The following is a 19922-nucleotide window of genomic DNA, read 5'->3' as shown; positions in this document are numbered from 1 at the left end:
CCCTAATCACAGCAGCAAATCTTAACATGCTTGATATTAAACCCAACTCTCAGGAAAATGGGGAGAGAGAGTGAAGTATGTGTTTTGGGTTCTTATCCTCAAACCTCACGGAGCCTAAAGAGAGGGACATTCAGCTTTCAAAAGAATGTTTTGCCTCTGGGTCTCCTGCTGCATCAACTTTGTGGAGGTTTAAAAACAACAACAAAAAAACCCCAAACCAAAGAAAACCCCCCAAAAACAGTTCAAGAAATGTCCACCAGAGGTCAGCATTTTACTGAAGAGAATCCTACAGACCTGCCTTCCGTCTTTGCTCTGGAAAGAACCTTGCGAAGACAAGTAACTAGTTCAGTTCATGCTCTCAGGCTCGTGAAGGTTCAGTTTTTAAAAAACTCTCTGAGAAATAGCTAGATTTTCATGCCAGGGGAAGTACATTCTCATTCAGCCTCTCAATCAAGCTGTGGTCCTGATTTGAGCTGTTTGCCTCATGAAGTTCATGACCCTTGAGAAGTAGCCAATAGACGGTGTCTCTTATTGATGTCTGTTTTCCAAAGGGTGAGACTCAGGAAGTTCTAAAGGTCATCCTGTGCCTGCTTGTGGTTCTGTTTCCAGCTGAGATCCTGGTAGCTGGATGATTGATTGACTCGTGGAACTACGGCCACCCCACTCCCCGGGGACAATGTGCACCTGCCTCGCCAGAACTCAACACAGGAGCCCCAGTGGGCATGCCTGCAAGGGACATGTGCACTTCTTTCTGTGCTGGAAAGGGGTTAATGGAGCTCACAAAAGACAGATAAACAAAAAGGCCTAGACACTTAACTACGCTGGGGAGCGGATGCAGATCCATGGAGGGAACAGCCCGGCCTCTATCCTCTCTCCGGGGAAACCCTACACACAGTCAGCTGACTTGGAGTCAGAGCGGAGGTCACTGACCCTAGTGACCAGTGACCTCAAACTGCCACACCTTCTTATCCACCTCTATTCGGAGGGTCTCCCTGCCAAGGGATGGGAATGGCCAATTCTTAAATTCAAGGCACACTCTTCCTTGGGCCTTGATGGAGTCATCTGGAACCTTCTTTCTCCTTGGCAGTATTCCTGATTCGTCGTGGAAGTTTTCTCTCCTTTCATTGAAGGCCTGTGGCGGAAGCACAGGGGCGGGGAAGAGGTAGGCAGGGGCTAGACCCCGCCGGGCCTGGCTGGTGATGGTCGGGATCCCAGTCTCTGTCCTAAGGCATGAACAGGCCTTGGAAACTCTGAAGCTTACCCTGTCAGCACCCCAGGTCCCATTTTGGGGTGCACACATTCCTGCTCAGCACCACCTAATTCCTGGTCAACCTTCATATCCAGGCTCCTTGGCCACATTTTCCATTGAGGACCATCTGTGCCAGCCCTCGGTACCTTGCTCTCTTGACATCTCCACGGGGACCTGGGGCTCAGAGCCCTGATTTGCATAGTACTGATGAGGCCTTTCCAAGTGTGCATGTATTAACTGTCCCCTGAATGCCTGAAGGCCGGGACGAAGCGGTTTGCATTTTGCAACGTCCAGAGCACTGGGCCACTTCCCTGAAACTGACGAAAACTCATTGCAAACAGATTCCGAAGTATATTCGTTTCCCATGCACTTCCCATTTACTCTTTCCTCTTCTTCCAGTGCTCTACCCCAGAGATCCTCTGGGCTGGTTTCCTCTACTTCCCTGAGGCCTCTGCACACATGGGACCTTATCGGGTCTTTTCCGCCCCCCTCAAACTAGTATTCTACCCCCCGCCCCCCAAAGCCACCTGCATCTCCCTTACTTGCTGTCCCTGTACCTTGCTGTATTTTTCTTTCTGGCAATGATTACCTTCTGACATGTTATTGCTTGTTTGCTCCTTTCAATCGATTGCCCTACTACAACTAAGCTTCATTAAGGCAGGAACATCGCCCCACATCAGTGCCTGATTAGTAATTCAACAGTCTTCTTCGCCAAGCCCCTGCTCTATGTCAGTTCCTGGTGCTGGAGACAACACCCAGAGTGCTCCCTAGCAAGCTCGGGCAGGAGAAGAAGCCCGTTCAAACATATACTCGTAATGGGTAGCATGTTTACATGGCTAAAACTTGTATTCCAGTTTTTGTCCCCTTTCTCATGTGGTATGAAACAATTCCTTCTCCTGGGGTAGATAAGGGGGCCCAAGGGTACTAATGGGGCATCGCTATGTCCTTGTTCTGAGAGCCACAAATATCTCAGGGGTGTGATGGAATCCTTTGAGGAGAAAAGGAAAGGTTTGGATAGTGAATGAAGGGTCTCGGCAGAGACAGCATGAGCCACAATGGGAACTGAGTGGGCGACACCACTGTCCTAAATAGCCAAGGGCCTCCCCACCCCATCAGGCAGGATCCCAAGGCCCGGCCGAGTGCTTTGTTCTCAGCCCCTCTCTTTCCATGAAGACCCTTGTCCCCCACTCTCCAGCTGCCCCCAGCGCTCGCATTGCTGCAAAGGAGCTTACATCTCCTGACCTCCCTCCGCTGCAAGTGGGTCCAGGGCTTACCTCTGTGTTTCCAAACAGACCAAAGAGCTCCGCTAAGCCCCAGGCCCATGTGCTCCGGGAGGTGCAGAGCTTTCGATGTGTGGTTGTCTTTAATGTCAAATTCTTGGGCAGAGCTTCCGTTGTTTTTGGACCAGAGCCAACGCCTGGGGACCATCCGCATCTCTACCCGCTCCAGAGGCCCACAGTCAGGAGGCTGGATGCTGGGGTCTGCAGAAGGGCGGGGGCGGCCTCACAGAGAGCTGGGTCCAGGCGGGCCCCTTTCCCGTGCAGAGGGCCGCCCAGCAGCAGAAAGCTCTGACTTGACGTCAGAAGGCTTGGGAAGAAGGTCCAGCTCCACCCTCTCATAGCTGGAGGATTCCGAGCAGGCTACTGAAGCTTCCTGAAGTTCGTTTGATTCATTTGGAAAACCAAGATCATCATACTTCGTGGACTTGTGTTGATTAAATAACATATGTGAAAGTCCTCTGTGTCAAAGCTCTCTATGGACCCCGGTTTCATAATGGTACAACTCAAGTGCCTCCAGATGTCTCCAGGCTGTGGAAACAAAGCAAATCACACACGGTCCGAGGGTCCGGGTCTCCATCCAGCTTCCCCCAAGGCCCCTCGCTGCCCCTGACAGGATTGCTGGGATGATCCAGTAAGGGGCCCGCACCCGTGTCCGTCAGAACCTTAGCCCCAAACCTTCCACCGCTTACTTCCCTCCTCTCTTTTTGCAACAGTGTCTGTGCCAAGGGCAACCTCTCCAGATAATCCCAGAGCGTCCAGTTCTCAAAAGTGTCCCGGCGGGTTCCAAGAGAAGGAAAGAACATTTATTTCTCCAGCTCTTGTACCACTAGGTGGCACTTGTCTTCCCCAAAAGCATTCAGGGAGGCCTTTCAGTTCCCAATGAAAAACTTGGCCTGTGATCCTTTGTTTCATTAAGACACACATTCCCCAGAAGCAGCAGCAACATTTTGCAGGCACAGCGAAGTCTGATCCGGATTCGGGAAGGAAACATAAGGAAGGAGTGTATAGGGAAGCCGTCCCTCCTCTCCTGCTCGCATTGCCCACAGAGCAAGGCTCCAAGGCCTCCTCTTTGGATGCTGGTTTCTGCTTGGCAAATGCATAATGAAATGGCCCCATTCTTCACCCAGAACAAAGGACCCACCTGCCCCAAATGCCTTTCCAAGGGTTCATTTTTTTTTCCGTAACAAAACTGCTTGCTGCTTTGAAATGACAACTTCTCATTCAACATAATGCTTTCGAGATTGATCCACGTGTTGTGGGCACTCAGTAGATTGCGTCTCCCTATTTGCTGAGCACTGTTCCAACTTACGAATAAATCACAACTGTGTTTTCATGGACTTTGGGGTCGGTCGTTTCCAGGTTTCGTATTTGATAAATGAAGCTGTTGTGAACGTTCCTTTGTACAAGTCTTCTCACGGACATTTATTTTTCATTCTCTCGGGTAAATTGCTAGGAGTGGCGACTCTGAGTTCAGTGGTAGATGTGTGTTTCATTTTATAAAAATGTAACAAATTGCTTTCCAAAAAGGTTGCACCTTTTTTTCCAGTGTTCCACTTCCTCACCGATATTTGGTATTATGAGTATTCAAATTTTAGCCATTCTGGGAGGGCCGATGTGGTATCTCGTTGTAGTTTTATTTTACATGAATGACAGCGAGCATCATTTCGGGGCTTATTGGCAATTTGTTTATCTTTCAGTGTAAAGTCTCTGTTCGAGTCTATTGGCCTTTATTTTAATTGAGTGGTTTGTATTTTTACTCCCGATTTGCAGCAGTCGACTTTAACCTGGATATAATTCTTCTGTCAGATACATGTTTTGTGAATATCTTCTCCCAATCTGGAACTTGCTTGTTCATTTCCCTCACAGGGTATTTTGATGAACAGAATTAAAAAATTTTTAAATCCAATTATTGTTGTACGAAATCTTGGCCTCTTACAAAGGTGCAAAATTGTCTCCTTATTTTCTTCTAAATATTTTATAGTTTCAGTTTTTATAGTTAGGTCTATGATCCATTTTGAGTTAATTTTTATGTGTGTTGTAAAGTGAGACGCAAGGTTCTTTTCTTTTTCTTTTGTAACTGCTTTATGAGCGATCATCTTTCACATGCCACACGGTTCAACCATTTAAAGGGTGCAATCCAGTGGTTTTTGATGCTGTCATGATGACTTCTATGTGCGGGTGGAGCTGAGAGATACCCAGGTAGCCGGTAAAACATTATTTCGGGGTGTGTCTGTGAGGGTGTTTCTGGAAGATGTTGGCATTAAACCGGTGGACCAAGAAGGTGGCCCTCACCGACACTCGTGGACATCAGCCAATCCATTGACACGCACGTAATGGCAGACGGAGGGTGAATCTGCTCTCTCTGCCTGAGCCAGGGCATCCCTGTCCTTCTCCTGCTCTGGCACAGCAGCTCCCCTGGCCTTTGGGCTCAGACTGGGATTTACACCAGCAGTGTTCCCTGGTTTAGCCTGTAGATGGCAGTTCAGGAGCCAATTCCTATATAAATCTCTTCGGTAGCACTCTCTCTCTCTCTCCTGTCATTTCTAGTTTTCTGGAGAACTCGCACACAAGTATTTGTGCAGTGTTGTGCAACTACTGCCTCGATCAATTTCATCCTCCTCATCACCCCAAACACACACCCCAGATTTTTAGCAGTCGCTGCCCATTTCCCCTTTTCCCTAGTCCTGGCAACCACGAATTTACTTTCTGTCCCTAGAGATTTGCCTATTCTGAACGTCCTATATAAATGGAATCATGCAATATGTGGTCTTTTATGACTGAGTTCTTTCACTTAGCAAAATGCTTTTGAAATTAAATCCAGGGGTGTCTGGGTGGCTCAGTTAGTTAAGCATCTGCCTTCGGCCCAGGTCATGATCCCGGGGTCCTGGGATCCAGCCCCACATCAGGCTCTCCGCTCAGGGGTGAGTCTGCTTCTCCCTGTCCCTCTGTACACACCTCGCCTTCCCCTCCACTCATGCTCTCTCTCCCTCTCTCAAATTAATAAATTAAATCCATATTTTCATATCATGTATCAGACAGGACAAATAATATTGCACTGTATACACACACTAACTGTTGTTTATTCATCAGTTGATTGACATTTGGGTTGCTCTACTTTTGGCTGCTATGAATAATGCTGCTATACATATTCCTGTACAAACTTTTGTGTGGGGATATGTTTTCATTTCTCTTCGGTATATACCAAAAAGTGTAATTGCTAGGTCATATGGCACTTCTATGTTTAACCTTTGAGGAATTGTCAAACTGTTTTCCAAAGCTGCTAGACCATTTTATAATTTTATAATCCCACCAGCAGTATACGAGGGTTCCGGTTTCTCAACAGAGAGATTAACTGTCTTTTTTATTGTAGTCAGCCCAGTGTGTGAAGGAGTAGCTCGTGGCGGTTTTGATTTGCATTTCTCTGATGGCCGATGATGTTGAACATCTTTTTTGGTGCTTATTAGTCATTTGTGTATCTTTTTTTGGAGAAATGTTTATTCAGATCCTTTGCCCATCTTTTAGCTGGGTTGTCTTTTTGTTATTGAGTTGAAAGATTTCTTTATTTACTCTAGATGCAAGTCCCAAGGTTCACATTTCACCATGTGGATTTCGAGGTGTTCCAGAACAATTTGTGGAAAGCCTTTTCTTTCTCCACTGAATTACCTGGACGCTTTGTGAAAGATGCCAATTGCTCCTATATGTGTGGGTCTCTATTTGAACAGTCTGATTCTGCTACGTTGATCTCCTTCTCTGTCTTTATGCCATTTCGGTTTGAAGTGCTTCCTTTTTCCTGTGATGTCTTCTCTGGCCCATGGGTTGTTTGGAGGTGTCTTGCTTGATTTGGCATTTTCCAGATAAAACACTGTTGTTGATTTGTAATTTAATTCTATCGAGATCGAGAAGGTACCATCTCCATGAGCTGACCCGCTGAAATTCAGTGATTGTTCTAGAGTCAGTCTTTATGGTCGGTCTTCATCCTTTATCCCATAGCGCGAGTCAATGACTGACATGTATGCTGCAGGTGCACAATGAGTGTTTGTAGAGCGAGTCAATGTATGAATAAGTTATAGGATTGCTGACCTAGCATCCGGGCCCCCTCTAAAAAAGACAAAGAACCAGCACTGCGCGGGAATGTAGAGCACAGACTCGGGGTCCTTCTGACTGTGTGACCTTGGTCAGGTTACTTCCCTCTCTGTGTCTGAGTTTCTTCACTACGGGAAAAGCCTCCTGCCTCACTGGGTAGTTGCAAGGACTACATGTGTTAAGACAGACAGACAGACAGCCATTGCCTGGCACCCAGTTAACAGAACAAACGTTAGCTGTCATTCCTCGTGGAGAGCCTGGTCAGCTCCACGTTGGGCAGCATCAGATAAAGAGACGGGTTTCTCCAGGTTGCCAGGCTCTAGGACAGCTATGTGTCCCTGGCTGTGTTGGAAATAGGGAATCCCTTCCCTCGGATTTTCACACACGGTGCCTTGCATAGCTACAGAACTAGAAACCAGACAGTGCCATCCAGAGGGATCCTGAAAATAAAAGTTTCTTGCCAACATCAACCAATGTCTGAGGATAAGTTTGCTAAAATATGTTCGTTTCAAAACACCACTATTTGCCATCACGCCATCCATTCGCAGAGCAGCGAGCAGCTAGCGAGCGGCCGAGTGCACAGTCGCCGACAGCGGAAATTCTGGATTCCCACACCGCAGTTTGTCTCGCGCAATGGGTTTGCAGGGACCCGGAGCGGCGTCCCGCTCCGGGCGTGCACACAGCTGGGTCCGGCCTCAGTTTCCGGTGTCTGGGCCCGGAGACGAAGCCGAGGGCCCGGCCGTGGACGGCTCGGCCCGCGCAGAGCGGAGGCCGGCGGCCCAGCCCGCGCCGCCGCCGTCAGACCAGTCGGACGGCTTCGCCCGCAGCCCGCCCCTCCCCGCCCGCGCCGCCGCCCTCCCTCCCGGAAACCCGGTCCCTCCCGCGAGCGCCCGAGCAGGACGCGCCCGGCCCCGCGCAGCCGCCGCCCGCAGCCCTCGCGCTCCCGGCCGGCGCCCGGGCGCCGGGCCATGGGGCAGCCGGGCCGGCGGGAGGCCGGAGCAGGAGCCCGGCGGGAAGTGGGTAAGGGCACGCGGGGAGGCCGGGCCGGGGCGCCCCCGCCGCCCTCGACAGTGACTGTGTGCCGGGTGCGGGGCGCGCCGAGCCGGGGAGCACCTGCACGAGGCCGCGGGGCCTTGCGCTGAGGTCGAGGGAGCCTGCGGACGGGGAGAGGCCGCAGGAGGGTGGAGAGCGAGCGGGGGCCCCCCAGAATCCAACCTGCTCCGGTGACAGGGACGGCACACGGTGGCTACGGTGCCCCACGGGGAGCGTCAGTCCGGGCCTGGGCTGCCGTGGCGCCACAGGCTTCTCCAGCTGGGCCGGCTGGATCTGGGCTCCAGGATCAGAACTGGGTGACAGCGAGGGCTCCGCTCCTAACGTCCGTCGCCCTGTGCCGCAGTGGCCCCTGCCCTCTTGGATGTTGGCACCTCTCCGTGGCCCCTCTGGGTGTGTCTGGCCAGAAGACATCCGTGATTCCTGGGTAGGTAAACAGTGTCTGCTCAGCTAACAAACTCACATCCCTTCTAGGGTTCCTTTCTGGTCCTAGATTTGAGTCTAGCTTGTCCTTTCCGTAGGACGACGGAGCCAGGGATGAGCGTTCTTTGCTGTGTTTTTTTTCCATGCTGCAAGATGGATTTGGCTGCCCTGGTCAGTGCACTCGCTCAGACCCTGTGTCTGTGGCCTGCATGCTAGGTCAGGAGGCCAGTGTCAAAGTGAGGGCCTGGGCAGCTTGGGGCTCCACCTGCCCTTGAACCTCATTAGCCCAGCCCTTTCCCCAGCCCAGCGCTGATTGAATGTAATGAGCAACTAATTGGATGTCTGTGAGCTCCTCTGCATTAAGAAATACACCAAGGTCAAGGTTAGACGGCAGATAGTGCTGAGTGATGCATTCTCTTCTTTCAGACCCGGTATTTTCTCTATGTGGGGCCTATGAAGAAGAGCCATTCATTCATTCATTCATTCATTCAACTCAGATATTTCCAGAGTGCTAACTACTAATCAGGCATGTGGGCATTGGAAATACAACTGCTCTTGTTTACATATGAATTGTATGAGAGAGAAAATAAACAAGTAAGCGGGCGAATCACATTATTGGAGAGTGATAAATGGGATAGAACAAAAGAATCCGGCTGGTGATGGGCATGCTGGTGAGATGAGAGAAATTGGCTCTTAGCTCGACAAGGTACAAGCTTTCTAAATGAGGTGGGAGGGTGGTACGATTTTCAGGCCCTAAAACTCTGGGGGCTCAGGACAGGATGTCCTCTGTGTCCATGAGCAGGGACTTGGGAGGTGCCTCTGAGGGGTCAGTGAGCAATGGGTAAGTGGTGAGTAGCTCCTCTCTGGGGTCCTCAGGGTACGCGTGTTGGGGGGCTTTCATCAGGGCAGAACTCTAAGCTTCCCCCAAAGACAGGCTCTGTGGGCTCACTCGCTCATTTGTTCATTCAACAAATGCTTACTGAGGGCCCGTATGTTCCAGGCACTCTTCCAGGTGCTAAGGATACGTCGGTGAATAATACAGTCTTCCCCCTCACGGAGCTTATTTTCTGGTGGGGGGAAATGGACAATAAACAACAATAACTGCGATTTTAAGGTCATATCTGATAAATGCTGTAAGAGAAAGAAAGTAGCTAGAAGGGTTAGAAGGTGATGGGCTGTTGTGTTCAATAGAGCGGTCAGGACAGGCTGTGCTGAGGAGATGAAATTTGAGTGGAGACCTGAATGTAGATAAGACATAGGCATGTGACTATCGGAGGGAAGAACATTCCAGGCAGTGGGGAAAGCCAGTGCAAAGGCCCTGAGGCATAAAGAAGACTTGAGCGTGCTGGGCATGCTGAACATGCCAGAGAAACAGGAAGGAGGCCAGTGTGACTCTGGGAGGCGAGCAGGCATTTCAGAGGCTCTCCTTGGATGGGGCCTCAGCCCGATGACCAGAGGCATCCAGGAAAGCAGGTGATGCTCCCAGCTGGTGTGGCAGGAAGAGTCATATGCTCCCCGGCAAACCCAGGGTCAAGCCTGGTGGTTTACACGGAGCAGGGGAACAGGTGGCCACGAGATGGAGAGTTCATGTCTTGGTGGGAGAGGCATTGCTTGCTTTTCTCACACCTGGTATCCAGGAAAACCATCACGGGCCCACACAAAGAGGGCTAAAGCGGGAGGCGGATCCCGAGTTTTTAAAATCAGTAAAAACTCTGGAAACTGGATATGGGGAGAAAAACTTGCTTTCTGGGAAGATTCCAGTAATCTTTCATGCTGTGATTAGGCGATCTCAGTAGGCTTAAAAGGAAAACGGAAGAGTATATAATAACTGACACTTATCGAACACGTACTATATGCCAGGCTCTCCTTCGAGCACCTTACGTGCAAACACAAATCCTCGCAGCAAGTCTGTGAGATATGGTACTGTCCCATTTCACAGATGAGAAAACTGAGACCCAGAGAGCAGAAAGCTGCCGACTTTTACACAGCCAGTAAGTGAAGAATCAGGATTTACCATCAAGTGGTACAGTTTTAGAGTCAAGTGCAGAGAGACAGAGAGGGGTGGGGGAGGTTTTGACTGAAGGGATGTTTGTCCACAATGGAGAGGAATCCAGTGGACAGGGAGCCTAGCACCTAACAGCAGGGGGTGGTTAGAGAAGACAGTAGGGGTTAGGAGCGCATTCCACTTCTTTTGTTCGTTTTAAGATAATATTTGCACGGGTTAAAAATTCTTTAGAAAGTATTTTAAAAATCTTTTTATAAATGTTGATGGAAACAGCCCGTAAGGTGCATAGTGAAAAATCTCTTTCCCCGTCCTGTGCTCTCAATTCCCTCTTCAGAGGCAGTTTCTAGAGACTATTTCCAAAGAGAAAGGTTCTGTTTGCTAAGGAGCATACATATAATATGTATCATATAGAATATAATACTCAGTTCTGTACTTCTTCTAATTATTATTTTACTTAAAGTACGTACTCTGATTCAGGACATGTCGACGTACTTCATCCTTTTTAAATAACTGTGTAGTGTCTCCCTGAGCGGAGGCGCCGTATTTATCCCGCCAGTCCTCTGTGGGCTTCGGGGTGGTTCTCCGCATTGCTGTGTGTGTGTTTGCTGTGACTGACAGCAATGTGTTAAGCATACGGGTGCCCACACACCTACTCACCTCTGTCGCTATTTCAGCGGGAGAAATTCCTGAACGCAGAATTGATTTAAACGCCGCGAATATTTTAGACGTCGGTGGCTGCTGCCGGCCGGCCTTCCAGAGCCTCCGTGTGACCTGGTGCTTCTGAGTTTCCCCGCGGCTCCCCCAGCTCGGTGGCTTCTGAACCTTCTGCTCTTGCCAGCGTGACAGATACAAACAATCGGCCCCACGCTGTAGTTTTCATGCATATTTCCGGAGAGCGCTGTTAGGAGCCTCACACGTGCTCTTTGTCTTTCTCTGTGGACTGTTCCCGTCCTTGGCCTCGGGTTTAAATTGGATTTTCGTCTTGTTGTTGTGATTGAATTATCAGGGGTCTTATTAGGATTTCTTCTTCACCCCTCAAATCTAGTCCCCCTGACTGCCCCCTCCCCAGCTCCCCCTACCCTGCTTGTGAGCCCCAGCCACTCTGATCAATTTCTGGTAGGTCTCTCCCGGGATCGGGTGTGTTCTAGAGAAATAGATGATGTTGATTTACGCGTGCGTGTATGTTACACCTACATAAATTGTATTGTGCTACAAATCACGCTCGTCTTACGTTTTAAACCTGATGCTGTTTTTTAAAAAGATGGATCTGACTGCTGTGTTGAGCCCTGGGTTCGTCGCTCCCGTTCCCGCCCCGCGCCCCCTAAGCTGGGATTATGGAATTCTCCTAACAGTTGATTCTGAGTGGCTTGGTCTACGAAGATTGTTTGGAGAAATGGTGTTATGGGGATAGGCTCGGAGGACGAGGAGGATTTGAGAGATGCAGAGGAGAGTGGGGAGAGGAACAGAAATGACCCAGGGCACGGTGTGAGGACACACCAGTGTGCCCAAGTACCAGGAACGTTGCGGCCCCTAGACTTCCCTAGACTTCACGGTCGTGCTGCAAGGTGTGGATGCGTGGTCCTGGGAGAGGCTGGGGGTCTCACATGCCAGTGTTGGGCCTTCCCTGATGGCAGCATGGGTGAGGCAGGGGATGGGAGTCAGGAGGAAGTATTTTCAGGGGCAGGAGGGATTCCCCCGGTGAACTGGGGCCTTCTGCCCGCGTGCACCTGAGGGCCAGGAGGTCCCTGCCGTGCTCCTGGTGGGGAGGGTGTCTCTGGATGAGGGTGGAGCTGTGGCACCTGCAGGGAAGGGAGAAGCTGCAGGACGGGGCACCGGGGTCAGGAAGGGTCTGGGCTGGCGTCAAGGCTGTTAACCTGGGAGACTGGGCGGATGTGACGCGCAGACAGGACCCAGGAGGGGCGGGCCTGGGCACGTGGACGGGAAGGCGTGTTCACGGGCACATGGACATGCTACGGGGCATGCTAGTAAACCTAAGACCTGCTCACCCACCAGAGGATCCCTGCTGGCGGTTAGGACCCCGGGCTTCAGCGAGCAGGTGGGAGATGAGCCTGTGGGGCGAGGGAGGTCACTCCGGGAGAGAGTGTAGGGCAAGAGCGGCCCAGGCAGAGCAGAGCCTGCGGCGGGCAGGGGAGGAGAAGTGGATGGACAGGCTGAGCCGGCCAAGGAGGCTGGGTGCCCTCTGGAACTCTCCCTTTGCTGACTCCATGACCTCAGGGAGGCCTCCTCTCAGCATGGGAGCCTGGGCAGGGGTGGGGTGCGGGGGCCCTCGCCTTCCTGGTGTCTCCTGGTGCCGCCTTGGAGGAGGCATAGACGTGCAGAGACAGACGGGAGGGAGAGGGCCTCGGGCAGCTCAGGCATGTGGGCTCTCTTCCCAGGGATGAGCTCTGAGGCCCCAGTGCTGTTCCCGCTGGAAGCTGCCACCCCAGGCCGCCCCCCTGTCCCTGCGGGCGACTGTGGCTAGAGCATGGATCTGCTCCTGCTGGCACAGAGAGGGCACTAAGAGGCCTAGGGCTTTGCTGCTATGGGCAGGGTTAAGCCTGGGCACCCCCAGGAAGTCCGGGCGCTTTCAGGTGGCCCCAGGAAATGCCTTGCTCTCAGTGCGTCTTCCTCCTCCACTCGGTCAGAGCATACCTGTCCTCGGTTTCACATAATGCCAGAGCCTTGCATTCCTGCTCGTGGTAAGCCTGAATTTCCGCTCAGCACTGAATGACTGATCAAGGCTAATTAGCATTATCATATATAACTCCCAGTTCTTTCTTCCAAGTAAATGCTCGGAAGGTTAGAGCACCGTGCACTGTGTCTACTCATGTACTAAGTATCTGGTCATGATTTTTGACAGAAGAGTTTTCCACCTGTACAATTTTATTTCATATTTTTCCTTGACGACGCACAATTTGAAAATAAAGTAGCCACTATTTACTTCCACGGGGTCCTAAGAAATAACATCTATGAAAGCACGGGTTTGTTGCATTGGTTATATTTTTTGAATGCATATTCGAATAAATACTCCACTATTGAAAATATTCATTATGTGTGCCACGTCCCTCCTTAGGCCAACACAGGCTCAGAGTCATGGAGTCCTGGAGCAGGTAGTCTTTGCCACGGAGGAGAGGGGAAAAGAGCTTTTCCTCCACCCTCTTAGATTCAGTCACTGAGCCAGGCAAATTCGACTGACGGAAAGCAGAGTAACAGTAGAAAGAAGTTTCCTGACAGGCGCCTGAGAGCCAACCAGAGAAGCAGCTGGCTTGTGAAGTGGTTAAAAGCGAATCTACCTAACTCCATGGGGGATGGGGGCAGGAAAGACAAATGGGCTTTTTAGAACAGACGGGAGATGACGGAGTTTGTGATAGCATGTGTCTCTGTGGTACGGGTGGCCTTTCAGTGCGCCCCGGGCCATCATCTTTCCTAGAGAAGGGATTTGGGATAGTTTTTATTTGGTCTTCTGGGAGTAGCTCCGCCCTGAGGAAGGAATTATGTCACCCTTATTTCCCAGAAGTTGCTGCTTTCAGTCGGATGAGGGAAGCTCGGAGAAGACTTTTTGCACCTGTCCGATCTCAAAAGTCTTTACCTTGAAATCGTCTTCACAGCAACTCTGGAATTCCAGGCAGCTCCGCACACCACCAGCAGAGAGGTCACCCTGGCAGCCACTTGAGGGGTGGTGACAGTGAGGGGTCGAAAACGGTGAACTCCGTTGCAGGCCCTCCCCGTGGCTTGCTGGCTCCCCGCCTCCACCGGAAAGGAGGACGAGGTTGGCAGAGACCGTCCCAGTCTTTAAAGTGAGCAGAAATAGTCAATCATTATTTAATTCAACATACTAATTTCCTAGTACCTTTATTATTTTTGCTGATGAGAAAACATAATACATATTTATTTTTTAAAATTGGATACATGCCCTAAAGAGCATGAAGAACTTGAAATCCTGTGTACTGCCAGGACACAGCCACCAAACCGATGCTTCGGTATTTTGTTGCCTACTACACAAACCAGGTTTTAAAAATTGAGATCGTAATGAATATGGAATTGGTGTTCTTAGTAATACGCCATGAGCGTCTTTCCACTGCATTCGACACTGTCTGAAACAGAGAGAGCGGAAGGCGGCTGAGGCTCGCCGTATGGCTACGCCTGTATCGTAAGCTGTGATCCAGTTCCCGGTTGCGGGTGTGGAGGTTGTGAGCAATGCTGCCGCTGGAACCGTGCGCTCCCAGGCTTCCGCACATGCTGGCGAGCATCTGTTGGCTGCCAAGGGGCTTGGAGACGGAGGTGCATGGCTAGAATCCTGCCCACGGCCTCCCTAAGGAGGGCAGCCCTGTGATGAGGGGCTGCGGACAAGCTGCCAGGCTACAAACACATGGAGTTGGGAGGGAGCAGTTCCAGAAGGGGAGCCTTGGCAGACAGAGTCCGGGGCCAGGGAGCTGTGGCCGGGGCCTCCGGACCTGCGGGGTCGGACCAGCTTCCCAGCGTGACCGTGCCTACCACGGAATTGGGCAACCAAGTGCAAGAGGTGGAAGCTTGTCATTCACTGTCGTCATGGTCACGTCCTGCCCCGCTCCAGGAAACCAGGGGCCGCACCGGGGCCACACGGGTGTTGTGTGGTTGGCGGTGGTGTTGCCGCTGGACTGGGCTCCCTTTCCTCATGGCCCTGCCTCTGAGAGACTTCTCCCTCCCATTCTAGGACTACAGGCATCAGGGACGGAAGCCCTTAGCACCCCTGCCGCCCCTTCCAGCCCCCAGCTCTGGCTCAGATCCCCAGGGGGCACGTGGGCCAGTGCAGCCATGACCATCTAACCTGGCGAGGAATGTTTAGGGAGGCAGGTGTCCTCCTGTCTGTCCTCCCTGAGGCCCCAGGCTTGTGGAGGCTAGAGAGCTGGGGGGAAGTAGGGCCTTTTCTGGAGGAAGGAGCAAGTGGCTGCCTTCCCCCCAGGCCTCCCTAAAGGACAGAAGTTTGTCATTCAGGCACACAAGAGCCCACTGAGGTGCTTCTGGCTTCGGCTCTCACGCTGCCCAGTGGCTGGTGGCCCTGGAAGGACTGTAGTGAGCCGCGTCGGCCCAGGAGTTTCTAGAAGTTCAAATTGGGAGATATGGTTCAGGCTATGCTGTCAGTAGTGCTGCTCGCTTGGGGAGAAGGCCTCCTCCTTCCCATCAGCAGGGTGCAGGGGACAACGGGGTAGAACAGAAAGTGGATTCACTTGGGTTTGGCAGTCCTGGGCTCAGAGCAACTGCTCAGACCCTCTGTCTCTCCATCTGTTCAGCAGCACGGGGCTAATAACACCCCATTCCCGCCCCAGCCTCGTGAGCACTGGAGATGCTGCTTGTAAAGGGCCTGGTCAATGTCAGCACGGGGGGCCCGCAGTGAAGGGCAGGTATGAGTCAGGTGCCCCTTCCCTTCCCTGCCACCTCCCTCCTCTCATGCCTCCACCTCTCAGGAGGACAGACTGGGTGCTGGAGTCCCCAGAGCCCCTCTCCTGAAAGGTGGGCCCCCTTCCCTCTTCTGTGCGCAGCTTGTCAGCTGCCACCTCCCTACCTGTGCTGAGCGGCTTCCTCTGCGGGCAAACAGGAAGTGACTTACCTCGAAGGAGGCAGGAAGGGGCTGCCTGGCAAGGCTGCGTGCCCAGGGGCTGTGGTCAGGTCAGGAGGCTGGGCGTCCTCTGGGCCCTGGGGAGGGGATGGTGGGCTGGGCACGGAGGAGGTGGCAGATCAAAGCTCGAGCTCGCAGGGCTCTGGGTCAGGAGCCAGTTTCCTTCCCCCTGCCCTCATCCAAGCCCCACAGCCACTGAGCCGGGGCCCTCCTTGCCTGTATCCAGGGATCCCCCCTCCAGAGTCTTAGTCCCAGCAACCCTGGGAAGGAGCGGAGAGCTCTGGGAGATGGACAAGAGCGGGCGGCCACTACAGTCACGGAGTCTGTTCTCGGAGATGGCTGTGAGTGGGAATACCCCCACAGGGCCAAACACGCACCCCATGTGCATACACACAAGCCCCACTGCCTGGGGGGAGAGGGAGGGGCAGACTCCACGGCCCGGGGTGTTGTCCCGAAGCGATCAAGGAGGAGACGATGAGTAACGTTGGCCCATTCATTCATCAAGGGGCTATGGGCACTTAGGAGCCAGGCCTCTGCTATGCAGCCTCGGAGCTCCACAGGGGAATGGGCCAGGCGTTGCCCTTGAGAAGGTCACATTGCAGGGAGCATGTGGACTCATAAATACACGGAGGAGACAGGTCACTGGCACCCCGCCTGACCAGCAGCGTGGCTGTCACGGGAACTGCTCGTGCCAGGATCACTGAGGTGGCATTGAGGCCAGACTGCAGGGGGCAGACCCGGAGTCGGGGTCTGGGAGGTCGACCCCAGGTCCTCACCTCATCAGTCCTCCCCTCGTGGCCACCTGGCTTCGGCCCCCCTCGTGCCCCTTGCTCCCCACACCCCTGCTCGTCCACGACCTCTGTGGGGCCACATTCGATGGCCACTTTGCACCTTATCTTCCTAGCCTTTCTAGTAGCATTGACATAGCTGACCACTTCCTCCTTCTGAAGTTATCTCCTCCTCTTGTCTTCTGTGATGACACCCTCTCCATGTTTCTGTCCCCTCCTCGGCACCCCTTCTCACTCTGCTTTGCAGACTTATCCCTAGGAGTCTCCATCGGGCCCCGGAGTAGCCCCCACGCTGCTCACGCACGCTCACTTCTGCGGCCTGGCCCTCCCATAACCTCCAGGCCTGGTTTCAGGTGCCTGCTTAAGTTTCACAGGTACCTCAAACCTTTAAAAAGCAAGCTCTGGATTTTCTCTCCTAAGCCTCATCTCCCCCATGCTGCCATTTCCGCGAATGCCATTTGTACCCATCCGGTTGCTCCAGCCAGGAATCTGGAACTTGCCCCTGACGTGTCCGTCCTCTTCACACCTTGCATCTGCTTAAGCAGCTGGTGCACCCGCTCAGCCCAGCGTGTATCCCAAGTCCTCAGCCTCCCCTGCTCTGCCCTTTCTGCACCCCTCCCAGCCTGCCTCTCCCGGACCGCGGAGCCCCCAGCTGTTCTCCCTGCTCTCAGTGAGCCCTTGACTGTCTGTTGTCCATATAGCAGCGGTGATCTTACAAACCAACATGGCAATGCTCCCTGACCTGTCCTTTCCCTGCTTGGCGTGCACGCTGGCTGACCACTGGGGACCCCCTAGTGTCTGGTCCTGTCACTCCCACCTTGTCTTCTCCCACTGACCCCTGAACCAGCTGACCAGCCACACTGGCTTGCTTTCTGAACCCTTAACTCCTGGAGAACTTTCCAGTCTCAGGTAAGGAATTAGACATGCTGGCTCCCCTTCACCAGGGTATAAAGGTTCCTGTAGGAGCCTTTGCTTGGTCTCCTGCCGCCGACCCTCCGTGCTCCCCACCCCGTCCTTCCCCAGCATCCATCCCAGTTTACAATCAGATGTTGATTACTTAGGCCACTTGTTCCTTTTCTGCCTCTGTCACTAGATTGGACGCTCCCTGGGGACAGATGTTCTGTGTTTTATTCCTGAGGGGTCAGCAGTTTCTCACATAAGGACTGCAGGAGGAGTGGGCTGGCCAGTCTGGGCCACGTTCCAGAGAGGCCCTGGGAGGCCAGAGGCCTTGGGGGGGGGGAGGTTTGTATTCAGGCTGAGGGGACTTTGGGTTTCTGGCACACACAGCTGGGCACAGTTCTGTCAAATCCCAAATAAAGAGGAAGGGGCAGCCTGGGGGACGTGAGGAACCAGGTTAGCAGTGCGCTGAGTCTGAGGCCCTCGGGAGAGAAGCCTGCCCTCCCACATGCCAGCCCCGAGCGTGAACAGTGGAGGGCCCCATCGGATGGGATTGTAAAAATTACAACTGCAGCTGACAAAGTGTTCTGTATAGTGTGTCCTATGGTCCTACCTCCCATCTTAATAGTGACCCAGAGGTCCAGGTTTGAACTGAGATTCTCGGCCTCCCACAAATGTGGCCACTGCAGCAGGGCCCATTTCCAACCTCCGACCCCTGCCATTCCTGCCTCTCCTCTCCCTTCTCTACCTTGTACCACGTGTGCACGCAGGGGGCAACCTGACTACAGGTGCAAGCCCCGTCCGCCCCCTCCCTGTCTCTCGGGCCGCACAGAGCAGTGATGCAGTGCCTACGGCTGGCGCATGGACCCAGGAAGCCGAGAATTCCAGGCTCCCGGGTGCTCTGAGTGTGGTGGAGAAGGGCCTGGTAGGCCTGGCCTTGTGGGGGAGGGATGCAGCTGGTAAGGGGTAGAGCTGGAGGTAGGCCCTCTAAACCATGGGCCCAGGTAGCCTCAGTCAGAAGGCACTCTTTCTGAGACTCACAAGTGACAGGGTCTTCTGGGCACTTGGAATTGTGCGGGCTGGAGCTGGGGGCTGGGGCGGGGGCTTTGGAGCCTCTGCAGGGAAAGTGGTGGCAGTTGAGGCTAGAGACGTCGATTGTGCAGAGGGAGAAGAGAACGAGTGTGAGCGTGGCTCCCCACCAGCCTCTGTCTCACACTTGTGGACGCCCGGGACCTGGGACCGGCAGACACACGTTGGGAATTCAGCAGTGGGGAATGGATGACAAGTTGGCTCTTGTGGTCAGACACTCTGAGTTCTAACCTCCGCTGTGTGACCCCAGGCAGTGGCGTAACCTCTCTGAGCCTGCCTCCAGTCTGTAATGGATATAGCAGTGCTTCATCGAGTAGCTGAGAGGGGTGGCTGAGGTGCTACCGGGGGACACTTTGTAATGCAAGACCACTGTATCCGGCACCGCTGTTACCTACATGAGAAGAAGCCACGCCGAGTTCCCCATATCATTTATGAGAAACAAAAAGAAAATCTGCCAGGCCCAGGGCCCTCCCCTGTCCCCCGGGTGCCTGGCAGCGAGGGACCGCCAGCTGGGGCGAGATGAGAACCTGGTGACAGAACCACAGGGAGGAAGGGGGTGGGGCCTGTCCACAGCCCAGGGCACAGCACCTTCCCCTTTCTCTCCCGGGCCCTTGACTGGGGACAAGGGCGTCGGCACTTCTCTCTGGGCCTCGCGCAGGGTAGGGGCCTCCAGGCAGCGGGGGGCCTGGGGAAGGGGCCGGAGGCAGTGGGCCTGGGAATGGAGGCGCTCGTCTTGTGGGCAGGAAGTGTGAGGTGGCGAGCAGCTCAGGAGCCCTGGGGAGGCCGCGGGGTGGGAGGGGTGAGCGTGCGGTGGTGAGGGGAGCGGAAGTCGGAAGCACCGACAGCCACATTCTCCATTCACGGGTGGACAGACCTTGCATCGGGAAGGCCCGCTTACCGTTTCCCGGGTCCTTTGGAGGTGAGCAAGGTGGGCCTGGGCGGGGGGCGGCGGCTGGGAGGGAGCTGGGGGGAGCTGGGGATGCGAGAGTCCCATGTGGGCCCTTGTGGCAGCTGCTGGGGCAGGTGGACAGGAAGGAGGGCTCCGGGGGCCACTGCGTGCGCACCTTCTGTGAGCCTGGCAGGCCTGCAGCCCTCACCTTGTCTTCCTTCTCTCTGTCCCCCTCCTCCCTCAACCCACCGCTGCCAATCTGGCCCCCACTTACCCTGGCCTCTCCAGAGCCGCTGGGGGTCTGCAGTTATGAAGGGAGAAGGGGCAGAGGCAGGAGCCCCTTCCTGAACCTCCTGTGGGCCTCCCCGGGTCCCCGGTGACGACGGTGGCCGGGTACCCAGTGGGGGCTTTTGTGGCCAGAGGCCCCCAGGGAGCCTTGCAGAGGCTGGAGAGAAGGAAGCCAGACAGGCCTGCGCTTTGGGGCGGGGGCAGCTTTGGGTGCCGTCACTGCAGGAGTCCAGACACAGAATCCACCATTAGGGGGCTCCCAGCTCTACCTCGGCTTTCGGGCCG

General features: G+C 53.7%; 1 protein-coding gene across 5 annotated transcripts in view; it reads left to right on the top strand.

Annotated features, from left to right (window-relative positions):
* The first annotated feature begins 7553 nt into the window (after positions 1 to 7553).
* The window catches only part of PSD4 (pleckstrin and Sec7 domain containing 4), a 35004-nt gene continuing 22635 nt past the window's right edge, over positions 7554 to 19922 (top strand). For 3 of the 5 annotated variants that reach the window (XM_044391650.3, XM_044391656.3, XM_026480604.4), the window contains exon 1: positions 7554 to 8089. The gene's annotated coding sequence lies outside the window, so the exon portion shown is untranslated. Of the gene's footprint in view, positions 8090 to 13604; positions 13888 to 19260; positions 19380 to 19922 lie in introns of those variants that run through there. The other 2 variants (XM_048222777.2, XM_026480594.4) reach the window with 2 other exon arrangements.

This window comes from Ursus arctos, unplaced genomic scaffold (genome assembly GCF_023065955.2).
Source record: "Ursus arctos isolate Adak ecotype North America unplaced genomic scaffold, UrsArc2.0 scaffold_8, whole genome shotgun sequence".
NCBI lineage: Eukaryota > Metazoa > Chordata > Mammalia > Carnivora > Ursidae > Ursus > Ursus arctos.
This window is presented reverse-complemented; position numbering and strand designations above follow the sequence as displayed.